This window comes from Momordica charantia, assembly GCF_013281855.1.
Source record: "Momordica charantia cultivar OHB3-1 chromosome 5 unlocalized genomic scaffold, Mcharantia_2.0 BLBB01000005.1, whole genome shotgun sequence".
Taxonomy (NCBI): domain Eukaryota; kingdom Viridiplantae; phylum Streptophyta; class Magnoliopsida; order Cucurbitales; family Cucurbitaceae; genus Momordica; species Momordica charantia.
The window spans coordinates 15,160,632-15,173,257 of NW_028275163.1; the positions used below are offsets into that span (position 1 = coordinate 15,160,632).

At 37.3% G+C, this 12,626-nt stretch overlaps 1 long non-coding RNA gene across 1 annotated transcript; it reads right to left on the bottom strand.

The window, feature by feature from the left end:
- Window positions 1-1,152: 1,152 nt before the first annotated feature.
- LOC148211413 (uncharacterized) lies at window positions 1,153-3,627 on the bottom strand. The gene is made up of 3 exons (XR_015790971.1): window positions 3,155-3,627; window positions 3,017-3,056; window positions 1,153-1,355 (listed from the first exon to the last, which is right to left on the bottom strand). It is a non-coding gene; the product is annotated as an uncharacterized LOC148211413 (long non-coding RNA).
- Between the last annotated feature and the right edge of the window lie 8,999 nt (window positions 3,628-12,626).

Here is a 12,626-nt window from a genome sequence, read left to right on the forward strand (position 1 = left end):
ACTCTGCAATAATCAAACGACAAAATTAAAATTAGAAATGATATCGACATCAAAAAGCCTAGCTAGTGGTGTAAAAAATAAGCAAAAATGAAAGAAAAAGATACACACAAAACAAAAAATCCTGCTAAAACCAGTAGACTGTATTTGAGGGACTATTTCTTATTCTTCTAAACTCAATGTTGCAGTAGTACGAAGGTTTTACCTCTTTCAAAATGCTTATTGAAATATCTCATAACTATATGTCTGTTTACCTTAAACATATTAACTTTACTATTGCTCAAGTCAACAGCTCAGATGTGGACAAACTTACTCAACTAGAAACACCCCAACCGTCTAGATTTTAACTTACCTTATAATAACCTCAAACAGGAATTAAATAGCAACACAAATTACCAGGTTCCAAATTCTTAGACATAATGTTATTATCATGCCATTTTTTTAGTTTACTCTTTATACAATTTGGAATTTTCATAAGAAAATTGTCTATGCTCATCCAACCCATTCATTTGTAACATCCTCACTTCACCTACAGCAGAAAAAAATCAAAGTTTAGTCTCCTACTAGCCCAAAAAGCCCTATGTTCAAGTTCGAGAGGAAAATGACAAGCCGTACCAAAGACTAAACAATATGGGGACATACATAACTGAACAATAACCCATGTTGGATGATGTCAAAATTTAGTTGGAAGCACAAGGTTGAGAGATTTTCTTCGCACCACCACAACGTCTGTAACGCCCCAGGAATTTCACCATTTCCAAACAGGGACCGTTACTAAGCCTACCTAAAATTTTCGCATAAACAAGAGACTTTTCTTCACAACAACACTAAGCAATAAAATTACCACGCTTCTGCTGCGCTACTCTGATTTCCAACACTCACGAGAGCTTGAACAATTAGAACAACAACACTAATGTTTTAAGAGAAACTCACATCCTATACAGATAAAACATTTAATACCGACTTCACATTAACCAAACCCTTCAAGGAAACCTTACTAACTATAAACCATCCACTAAATGAATATTAACATCTCGAATGGCAATGAAGCAAAAGCTAATTCAAGTACGATCAACTTAAACAAATGTATTCATAAATATCCTAAGTAGATTACAATCTCGTAGTTCAAGAGGCTAACAAAATTCATGCTCTAAAAGAATAATGAATCGGCAACCTTACAACATCCTTTAGACAATAGAACTAAACAAAACCAACTACTATCAACTCAACTACAGGATTAACTTGCCACCACTATCCTAACTAAAAGAAATTAATTGCATGCAGCAAAGCTAATGGTCCTTCCGATCAAGCCTCCTCCTCGCCATCACCATCCCAAGAGCTAGCTCGATACCTGCAAACTGGAGGGGAAAAGAGGGATGAGTACAACCACAGTACTCAGTAAGCAGCCCTTATCTGAAGGGTCACGCACAAAGAGCATACTTATCAAGGAACAACGTGTCATGTTTATTAAAGGATCAACACACACACATCATGCTCAACCAAATCATGAAACATTCACAGTCAAGCTTTTCATCACATTATGCATTCAAACACAGACACATTCTATAAAATTCGGTGACAACCACAACCAGGAACACATTAACTACCAGTACTAACCTCTAGTCTCCCTAACATCTCAAGTATCTCTACGCTTATCACAGCTACTCTAGCCTTCCACAGTTAACTCCTTCGAGCAGAGTCGGCCCCTGACCATTTGTACCCAGAGCCCTGACCCTGCAGCATCGGCCCTCGACCATTTATACCCGAGGTCCCGATGACTTCACCGTCTATTGGCCCTTGACCATTTGTACCCAAGACCCCAATAGTTCTCCTTTCGAAAGACTCCTCGCATCGACCCCCGACCATTTATACCCGAGGCCTCGATACCCAATTAGTGACGTATCAGCCCTCGACCATTTGTACCCGAGGCCCTGACACTCACCCATTCACTTCGTAACTTTCATAACTCCACATATCATTTCTAGCCTCCAACCAGGATTTCAGTACTACTTCCCTAATAACTCCAACCACCACAACGCGCATCAACAACACCACCACTAGTATGATTTCAATGCATCTCTCAGCTCATCAACACAATTCAGCATGCTTCCACAACATAGACATCATTCTAATAGCAAAACAATAAACCAAACATGCTCTCACAACATATCAATTTTTAACAACCGCGCCACAGTGAGTTTAGTCATAACAAAGCATAGTCAACAAATTGCAAACGATTGGAGCCCAACACAAATCATCCAAACACTTAATATCCAACGTCCATATCCAATAAGTATTGCCAGATATAATAAACAACTCATGAGACACGCCAAACACTTCATACAAATTCAGACAACAAACATTCCCAAAATAAATTCACTTTAACGAACATTCCCTATAAACATACATCATTCTACAACAGATCTCAGCAGCTCAACAATAAAAAATTCCCACTATTATCACCGACGGACATTCAACACTACCCAGGCATACAAACCAACATAAACAAGAGTTACACTGCACAACAACGTATCAGAACCAATATTAAACGTCATAATTAGCACATCGGCAACCAAATAACAAACATCAACGCACGCACCCGCTCCCGTGCTACTTACTTTGTTATGTCCCAAAATTCTCACAAGAGTCCTACTTGCTACTACGCCATGCCTCATGCATCCACAATCTCATAACAGTCCAATATGCAATACACCAAAATGATCGTATGTAAAAGCCAATCAATCTAAAATAGTCCAACATGATCCAATAGCTCCAGCAGGCATCGTTCCCAGAAAAGCACAATAAACCACTAAACCAAAATATAATTGATAAATACCCAGCATACATCAAACACAACCACGTAATTTTCCCAAGATATATCAACAGTTTTATCAACAATGATGTTTATTAAATGATATCAACGACAAGCAACATGCAAGTATCACACATGGGCACACGAGCAAACAACCATATCATCTCAGCACACAACAACCAATCCCTCCAGTAAGAAACTACTTACAACAAAGTTCTAATGCGCTACCAAGTTCACCGAAGGGTTCCTAAATCCAAAAGCAAACCAAACTTGATTAGAATTATGTTAGAAACACTTAGTTTGCATCGAAAGTGAGTTTAGATGATCCGTTACCTACTATCTCACCATAAAACCTCTTGGGTAAGGAGTGGGTCGACGCCGAGGAGGTTCGGGCATCCAAAACTGAGTTCGAATGTCCTTATGCTCGCTGTTCCGATGTCAAACGCGATGGGTAATGCTGGCTTGAGTCTAAATAGGGGTGGGTACCGCGAATCGAACTCCGGACAGGTGTGGGTAAGCGTCTAAAGTCGTCGAGGGGAAGCAAAGGCCACAGATCGGGGCTGTCGGTGGTCATCGGAGCGCGCACGGCCATGGGCTACCGTCAAAAAATGGCACAGCCACTGCAGAACTAAAGGCGCGCCGCTGCTGCTCAACCCGTGCGCAGAACCGTCGCGACGTCGCACAACGCCGGAGGAGGGAGTCTCGCGCCGCCGCTCGGGATCGCCGAATCTGCGCAGAACCCGCGCGTTCGCGTCGTCGATCGCCGCCTGAAGGCCTCGCCGCCCGTGGATCTGCAGTTCGTCGCCGCCAAGTGTCGCTGTTTGTGGAGCTGCTACGCCGCCGCCGCCGTCGGGGTTGCCGAAAAACGGAAATGGGTTGGGGAGATGAAGAAGAACAAACGGGGGGGGGGGGGGGGGGGTGGACAAGTGAGGAAGAAGAAGATGAAGTGGTTTAGGGTTTTTTTTTTATTCTTTCCTTTGTTTTAAAACCTATAGCCCAATTCCCAAATCTTAATGAGGCCCAACTAAAACTACAATGGTCCAAAACAAAAACCCAATAATTATGCTTTAGAAATAAAATAAACTCCACAACAACCCGAAATAAAATAGTTAACTTAAACTCTAAAACCCAAGAATAATAATTCAAAGAAAAGTAGAATTTAGGAAGGAAAATCCTAAAACTCGTGAATTTAGAATTTAACTAAAAATCTCCTACACAAGTCGAGAACTTAAATTATCTTAATCCAAAGAAATTAAACTTAATTCTAATTTAGCCAAAAATTAGAATTTCAAAGTTAGAAAATCCAAGAATTAAAGTTATCAACTTAGGGAAAAATACAAAGACACTATTTATCTCTTAAAATAAACGAGTCAGAGAACGCGGGGCGTTACAGATTTGTTGATTAAAAAATGCACTGGACTTCATGCAATTTACACACCCAAGTGAGCTTTTTGAGCCTTTGAGCAACACATTACATCTTGCTCTATTTATTTTTCTTGATGAGTGTGATCAAACTTAACATGATTATTCTAGAACTTGCTTATAAATACATTTTGTGACCACATGTTTGAAGTGATGCTTTAATATGACAAGAGCAATTTAGGCATACCCAAATTTCAGACTTCTAAAAGGCCAACCTTTTTACATTTTTTCTTTAGAAAGCCACCGTTTAGCTTAATTTTCCATTTTTTTTCTTGCTATGCACACAATACTTAAACATTGGGCCTTTTTTTCCATTTATTATCTTCAATATTTCTACCTTTGTCAAGACAACAATTAAATAAAAACATTGCATGATATTACATTCTTACTGTTCAGACTAGAGGTCACATCATGAAAAGAAGTCACCTCGTTCCCTTAGTGAAAGAGAAGACATTTGGAGAAATATTTTCTAAGAAGCAATCGATTTCTCCAAGGTCCTTAGTGCCCGAAGAAGATGTGAGTAGAGAATACAAGCTACAAGTAGTACATTTGTCTCAATATCATGCAAGTAAATAACTATGTTGTCTTGATTGTAAATTCCTAAATTTTCCTTTACCACACTCTTACCTAAACCCCGTTACAACCAATATTAAAGTCCCTTTGATTTTTGCATTTAATTTATCTTTAAGTGGGGAGATTTGATTCATTTGCAAGCCTACGATAATAATATGCTAAGTTTTGTCTTTGAGAGTAAAGCACCCTAAAAAAACTTGAGCGAATTCAGTGAAACTCCGTGACGGTGTCAAGTCTTTTGCATTTTAATTTTAATAAGGTAATTAGATACTTGAGTTTTTATAAATTATAACTTATCAATGCTTATTCACTTTATTGTCATTATGATTCATCTCATTGATGTGTGATTAACTTTACCGGTATTTTTGATATTGAAAAATATAAAAAGGAATAGAGAAGGGAGTCGGTATGACGAATTAAGATATGCTTGAGGACGAGCATGAACTAGGTGTGGGGGAATTTGATAAGATGAAAAAGATACCCATATTTTATATATTTATTTTACTTTTTATTAATTTATTATGTTTAAATATTTGAATTAAATTACAATTTATCATTTTGTGGTAGATTGAAGATATTCAAGAATAATAATTTAAAAATGCAATTTTAGAGGATAATGTGAACTTCACCAAATTGGGGAGAGCTTAACGGATAAATACAGACACAATTATTATGGCGGGACGCTTCAATTTGAGAATTATGAATTTTTAGGATATTTTGTAAATAAAGAGATATAATCAAAATAGGAAACATTATCCTAAATTGATTAGGAACTCTTTTATTTAATTTGTTTTCTTTTAAATATGATCTTCCGAATTAGTTAGGAATTCCTTATTAGAGATAATTCCTCTTTAAAAGATGATAAAATTAATCTCTATAAATAGAGAAGACTTATTGGGAGATTGAAGATCAAAGTTGCAACAAAAAGCTCTCTTCTCCAAAATTCAAGTTCTCTCCCTCTACCATGAGTGACTAGGCTTTAATTCTTCCAACTCAAGGGTGATTCAAGTTCGATTGTAAGCTTGGGAGGCTCAAGTTGGATAGAGATTTTATCTTTTTTCAAGTATTCTTTGTTTCTTGTTTTTATTATTTATGAACAATTTAAATTAATTAAATTGATGCCTTAATTCATATTAATTGTTCTACTGCTATCCATGAGTTTGTGATTCGTACTTGTCATGAATGATTAAAATAAGTAGCAATGGGTTGGCTTATGTGTGTATTTATGGCTTTTCCACGTTTACATAGCTGGCATAATAGACTCTAGGGAAACAAAGGGACAAAATTAATTAACTTGCAGCTATCTCAAATTAATTGATTTTGGTTTAGTCATTCTCATCATCCTTAATGTTATTCTTTGATTAATATGGAACGCTATGGTGCCCAGTTGATTAATTAATAAGATTTAATTTTGATGATTTGTCTAAATTAATTAAATTAGGAGAATTAAAACTTACCACGGTTGTTCCGAGTAAGTAGACTAAGTTCTTGAATCAATAAATCGATTTTTTTTATAAAGCCTATGATCAAGATTACAATTGGATGAAAATCACACCTGTGGATTGGAAGCTTGGTAAGATTAACTTTCGTTTTCCTTTTAGTTTATCTTTTTAAATTTCAAAATTTAAATACAAAACCCCCCATTTTTTTAACTTTGAGAAATTAATTTCACTAGTTCCCTTAGGATTCGACATGGTCTCACTACTTCTACAAGTTAGAATTAGTAAAATCAGTAATTATTTTGGAGGGTCTCGACAACCCTTACCAATGCTCCAAGGGCTCCGTGTTGTGTTCGGAGTCTCCACTAACCTGTTCTTCACCTTCAACATTCATAGCAATAGTAGCGGAAAGGGGGGAGGGATAGATACTTCTAAAGATTCGAAAACAGTGTTATCTTGAGAAGAGTTCAACCTAGGACGTATACTTATACTGTTTAATTCAAGTTGAATTTCTTCACTCACCCTCCTTGAGTTTTCCATAAATTATTGCCACTTTATGTTTAGTTCTTCAATCTTAGCACAAACTCTCTCATTCTCTTTATCCCTAATTTCTTTCTTTTTATTTATCATCTCCGCTCTCTCATTAAGTCTAGCAATTCTCTCATCTAAAGCAGCACCTCTTTCATCCAAGGTTTGATTTTTTAGAAGATAAAATTTACCAAATTCTCTAATTTCTTTCCACTATGGCCTTCTTTATTAACCCTAGCATCATGCGTTCTACATTAATTTTTTTCAGAAGTTGCACCTATGTGTAGATCCTTTACTAGGCTAGGGTGTAATCTCTCAAACTTTTTAAAACTTTCTACCATCCATGGATTATTAGGATCGAAAAATACCTTTTTTCTGGATGGTTCAAGGGAAATCATACTTGGTTTAGTTGGCGGCGGCAACAACACTTCTTCTTCCCCTTCTCTTTGTCTCAAGGCTTGGAGGAGGAAGAGCCTTCCATGGTCTTTGAACTTTCGCTTCACGATCAACACAAAATTTCCTCCCTTGAACCCTAAGTGTGCCGAAAAAGAGAGGGAAGTGAGAGACCTCGGGATTCTTAAAGATTTCTTGAGAGAAGATTTGAAAACAAAGTGAGGGAGATGGGGTAGAAATCGCAAATGAGGGTTTTTTTTTTTTGAAAAGGCTTTTTGTTTCATGCTTTAAAATATTTTAAAAACAAATTAGGGTTTAGTAATGGGCCTCTTTCGATTTAAAAATAACCCAAGGCCCATTTAAACATAACCCAAATAAAGCCCACGAAAATTGTTCGATCCATCACAACTAAAGGAAAATTAGTGCAAGTATACACTAAATAATCAATTGTAGGACAAAAACAAGGTCGTCTCCACAAGGATAACAGAATAAAAACGGATTTGAGAAATTTTGAATCACCAAAAGAAAAGGAAAAAAAATCAAAGATCTACTAACTCAATTTCTAAAGCTAATAAAATTAAACAAGCAGTAAGGAACCGGCTGCTACGAACTTTCAGCACACCCAAAAGCAACCGGCAACGAGGATGAGAAACACGCGGGAGAAACGAATGACAAGTAAATCAGGGAGGGGGATTTCCCAGGCACTGCTCTTTTGTTCGAAAAGACACCACTGCTCAACACTTCAACTCTTGCTGCCCAAACCCTTACGGCTCTTTCCCAAGATACCTTAGATATATTTTAGTCTGATTCCCACCGTAACTAAGATATACATAGCAAACAGTTTATAGGCACTGTATGGTGAACCCCATCTCTAGGTATCCACCCTTCTATTTTAACAAGACTAATACAGCTAACAGAAGCTAAGCTTCTCAACAAGGGCTCTTCTGATGCCTCAAGCAAGAAAACACACCAAACAAGTAGGCCACACAAGCGTAGTGAGATAAGAAATTAAACACACTTCTATTAAACAGTCATTGAAGTTGAACAAGATAAAAAAATGAATAAATAGCAAGCGCTGGGACTATCCCCTCCCCGGAGATGAAGGTTAGTTCATACTAAAATGGCAAAAGAAAATAACAAAGAACGAGGGTGAAATAATTGTCAATGGAGAGGGCAGAGTCTAGGAAGCTTCCTCAAGTGTACAGTGTGACCCAAGGGCACGATTCGTATCTTTCAGCTCCTTCTTCAATAAAAATCCCCTCTGTTTATGAGAGAATGTCTTCTGTTTCTCCCAAAAACGATGCTAACTTCTAAGGGGGTCTAAATATCCCTAGCGGTTGGTCCCCCTTTTCCTTAAATACCGGGTCCTTTAAAATTAGGGCACCTCTTGGAGGCTGTACGGACGCAGTAACATTTCTAGCTCAAAGAGTTACTACACTATTACGTGCTCTGGAGCATCCAGACAAGCTACAGGCTGCTGGCCAGCGCTTCTTTTCATTACTTAACATATTCTTCGCGAACTTGGCAGCACACCTCTCCTCCTAATCTGAACTCATCTGCCCTTGCAAAAACTAACCATTATTAAGCATTTAATCATGAACATCAAAGCGATTTAGAAATTTCAAGAGTTTAGGGCTCATTCGATGTATTCTTCATTTTTTTTAGATTTATGTCTAGATACCTCGCATTTTCACACCATAAACGCCCTGAATAACCTGTTAAACACTCTCTCTGAGAGTTATCAAAAATCATGCCCAAAATTTTGAAAATCGATTTTTGTCTTCTTAAATTGCGCTTGTCGCAATTTTGATGTGGGTCAGATCTTTATCCTGCAAAATTCAAATGCAAAAACAAAAATTAGATTAGGAATCTACACAAAGAAGCCTTAAAGAAAATGTAAAACTTTCGCAAAAAGAACACAAAAAATATTTTACACAAAAACGCCGTCAACACCGACCGAGGGACTGTTTTAGTTGTTTTTTCAGAGATCTTTCAATAGTACAGATGTTTTGCCTCTGTCAATATGCTCACCAAAGTATTTCTTGACTCGATGCCAATTTACCTTAAAAATATTACCTTTCGAATCACTTAAATCCACAGCTCCATGTGGATACACACGTTCAACTACAAACGGGCTCGACCATCTAGACTTAAGTTTACCTGGAAACTAAGAAGCACGGACACGGATACGGGCACGACACGGGACATGATAGGACACAACAATAAGTCAATTCCTACAAAATTAGGACACGGATACGTTGGGGATACGTTTATTTTTTTTATTAATATTTTTTTAGGATATATGTAAATTTAACAAAAAAAAATGCTAAATACAATAAAATGCATAAATATAATTTCAATACTCTTATTCTTGGATATATAAAATATGTATAATTAAATTTATAAAATAAGAAAAAAAAGAATAAACAAAGAGTAAGTGGACAGAAACAAAACGCACGAGGAAAAAAATATCATTTTACTCAAAATTGGGGTTGAAGAAAAAGAAGAAAGGGACGTAAAAGAGAGCTGTTTTTAGCATATGAAAATGAAAGAAAAACAAAGGGTTAGAAAAAAAAAAGTGAGGTTATTAGAGTTTACCTATGAAGCAAAAAAAAAGAAAAAGAAAAATAGAGGTAGGGGCGGCGTTGGCGGTGGCAGCAAGGGCGAGCATCAGTGGTGGCGGCAAGGGCTAGTGGCGGCGGCGGCAGGAAAGAAGGCGTGCAACAGCGTCGGCTTGTGGAATGGGTGGTGTTTTTTGTTTTTGTGGGTGGGTATTATGTTTTTTTAATCATTTATTTATTTTTTTTTTAATTACTGATGGGAATTGTGCCTTTTTATTTGGGCCCAGAAAACCCAAAAATTACCATCCCCGTGCCCAGGCCGTGTCCAAGCCGTATCTTGCCGCGTCTGATTTTAAAAAAAATAAATAAATCAGACACGAAAAAATGCGTGTTTGACACGTGTTCAAGCGTATCCATGTCGGGCACGTGTTCGACACAAATACTTCGCCCAAAAATGTGTGTCCGTGTTTCCTAGCCTGGAAACAACATTAATCTATAATTGAACAACAAAACTGAGTCCCCAGGTTCCAAATTCTTATCCATTATTTTCTTATCGTACCACTTCTTTGGTTTGTTCTTTATATATCTTAGCATTCTCATAAGAAAACTGATGAAACTCATCCAACTCACGTAACTGTAGCAATCTTCCTTCACCTGCAGCAACATAATCAAAATTTAGTTTCCGCGAAGCCCAAAATACTTTATGCTCTAATTCTAGCGGAATATGACATGCTTATAAAAAACAATGCGATAATGAGACATGCCTAAAGGAGTTTTATAAGCAGTTCTATAAGCCCACAAAGCACCATTAAGTTTAATAGCCAGTCCTTCCTATTCACATTCACAGACTTCTCAAAAATTGACTTTATTGCCCTATTTGATACCTCCGCTAATCCATTAGTTTGAGGGTTATATGCAGTAGCAATCTTATGATGAATGTTATACTTTTTTAGAAAATTACTTACTGATCTATTTAAAAAGTGTGTGCCCTCATCACTAATCAAGCATCTAGGTGTACCATATCAAGTGAAAATGAACTTTTGCAAGAAGAGAGAAACTACCTTGGCATCGTTAATCGGGGTGGTCAGAGCTTCAACCCATTTCGAAACATAGTCAATAGCTAAGAGAATGTAATTCTTACTGAATGAAGGTGGGAACAGACCCATGAAGTCGATGCCCCAAACATCGAACAACTCTACTTCCAAATTGGGTTTAAGGGCATCTCATGTTTTCATTTCAAGTTACCTGATCTTTGACACCGGTCACAACTTTGAGTGAAAATATGAGCATCTCGAAATAGGGACTGCCAAAAGAAACCACTTTGGAGGATCTTCACTGCAGCTTTACGTCCAGCGAAATGTCCACCATATGGTGATTTGTGGCATGCCTCTAAAATCTCCCTCTGTTCATGCTCAACAACACACCTGCGAAGAATATTGTCAGGTCCCAGTTTAAACAAGAAAGGTTCATCCCATCTATAAAACCTAACATCATGAAAGAACTTCTTTATCTAGTGAACTTCTTTATCTGGTGCTTGCTCAAATCATTAAGAATTATATTGCTAACCAGATAGTTCGCATAATCAGCATACCAAGGGACTTCAGAAATAGCTAACAGATGCTCATCCACAAAATGCAATTTAATTTCACAACTATCATGCTGCAAAGAAGACTCTAGCCTAGATAAATGATCTGTTACTTGGTTTTCTATTCATTTTCTATCTTTTATCTCTAAATCAAACTCTTGTAGCAATAATATCCATCTAATTAACCCAAACTTGGCTTCTTTTTTAGCAAACAAGTATTTTAATGCGAAGTGATCCGTAAAGACTATCACCTTTGTCCCAATCAAATATGAACAAAATTCATCAAATACGAAAACAATAGCTAAAAATTCTTTCTGTCACAGTATAGTTTAACTGACTACTATTCAAGGTCTTACTTGCATAATAAACAGGATGAAGAACTTTACCTTTTCGTTGACCCAACATCGCACCTACAGCAAAATTACTTGCATCACACAGTAGTTCAAATGACAATTTCCAATCTGGTTCAATTATAATAGGTGCTGAGCTAAGTGCATTCTTATGTGTCTCAAAAGCTTTCAAACAGTCTTTATAAAAAAAATGGGTCGATCCACTTCCAACAATTGACATAAAGGTTTAGAAATTTTCGCAAAATCTTTTATAGAACGACGGTAGAAACCCACGTGTCCTAACAAACTTCTAACACCTTTTACAGTAGTGGGAGGAGGTAGTTTGGCAATCACATCTATCTTAGCCTTATCAACCTCAATTCGTTTTCCTGAAATTCTGTGACCTAGGATTATACCTTCACGTACTATAAAATGGCACTTCTCCCAATTAAGAACAAGGTTAGTCTCTTCACACCTTTTTAACACATTCTCTAAATTCTCTAAACAAACTTCAAACAACTCACGAAACACAGAAAAATCATCTATGAATATCTCTACCGTGCTTTCTACCATGTCAGAAAAAATCGCAGTCATGCATCTTTGGAAGGTAACGGGAGCATTACAAAGACCGAACGACATCCTCCGGAATGCAAATGTCCCGTAGGGACACGTGAATGTAGTTTTTTCTTGGTTATCTGGAGTTATTGTAATCTGGTTGTAACCATAATACCTGTCTAGAAAGCAATAGCACGCCTTCCCTAAAGATGATCAAGCATTTGGTCAATAAATGGTAGTGGAAAATGGTACTTTCGAGTTACCTTATTTAGGCGACGGTAGTCCATACACACTCTCCAACCAGTCGCCGTCCTTGTCGGGATCAACTCATTGTCCTCGTTGGTTATCATCGTCATACCACCCTTCTTGGGAACGCATTGAACCGTACTAGCCCAGCTGCTATCAGAAATGGGGTAGATTACACCAGCGTCT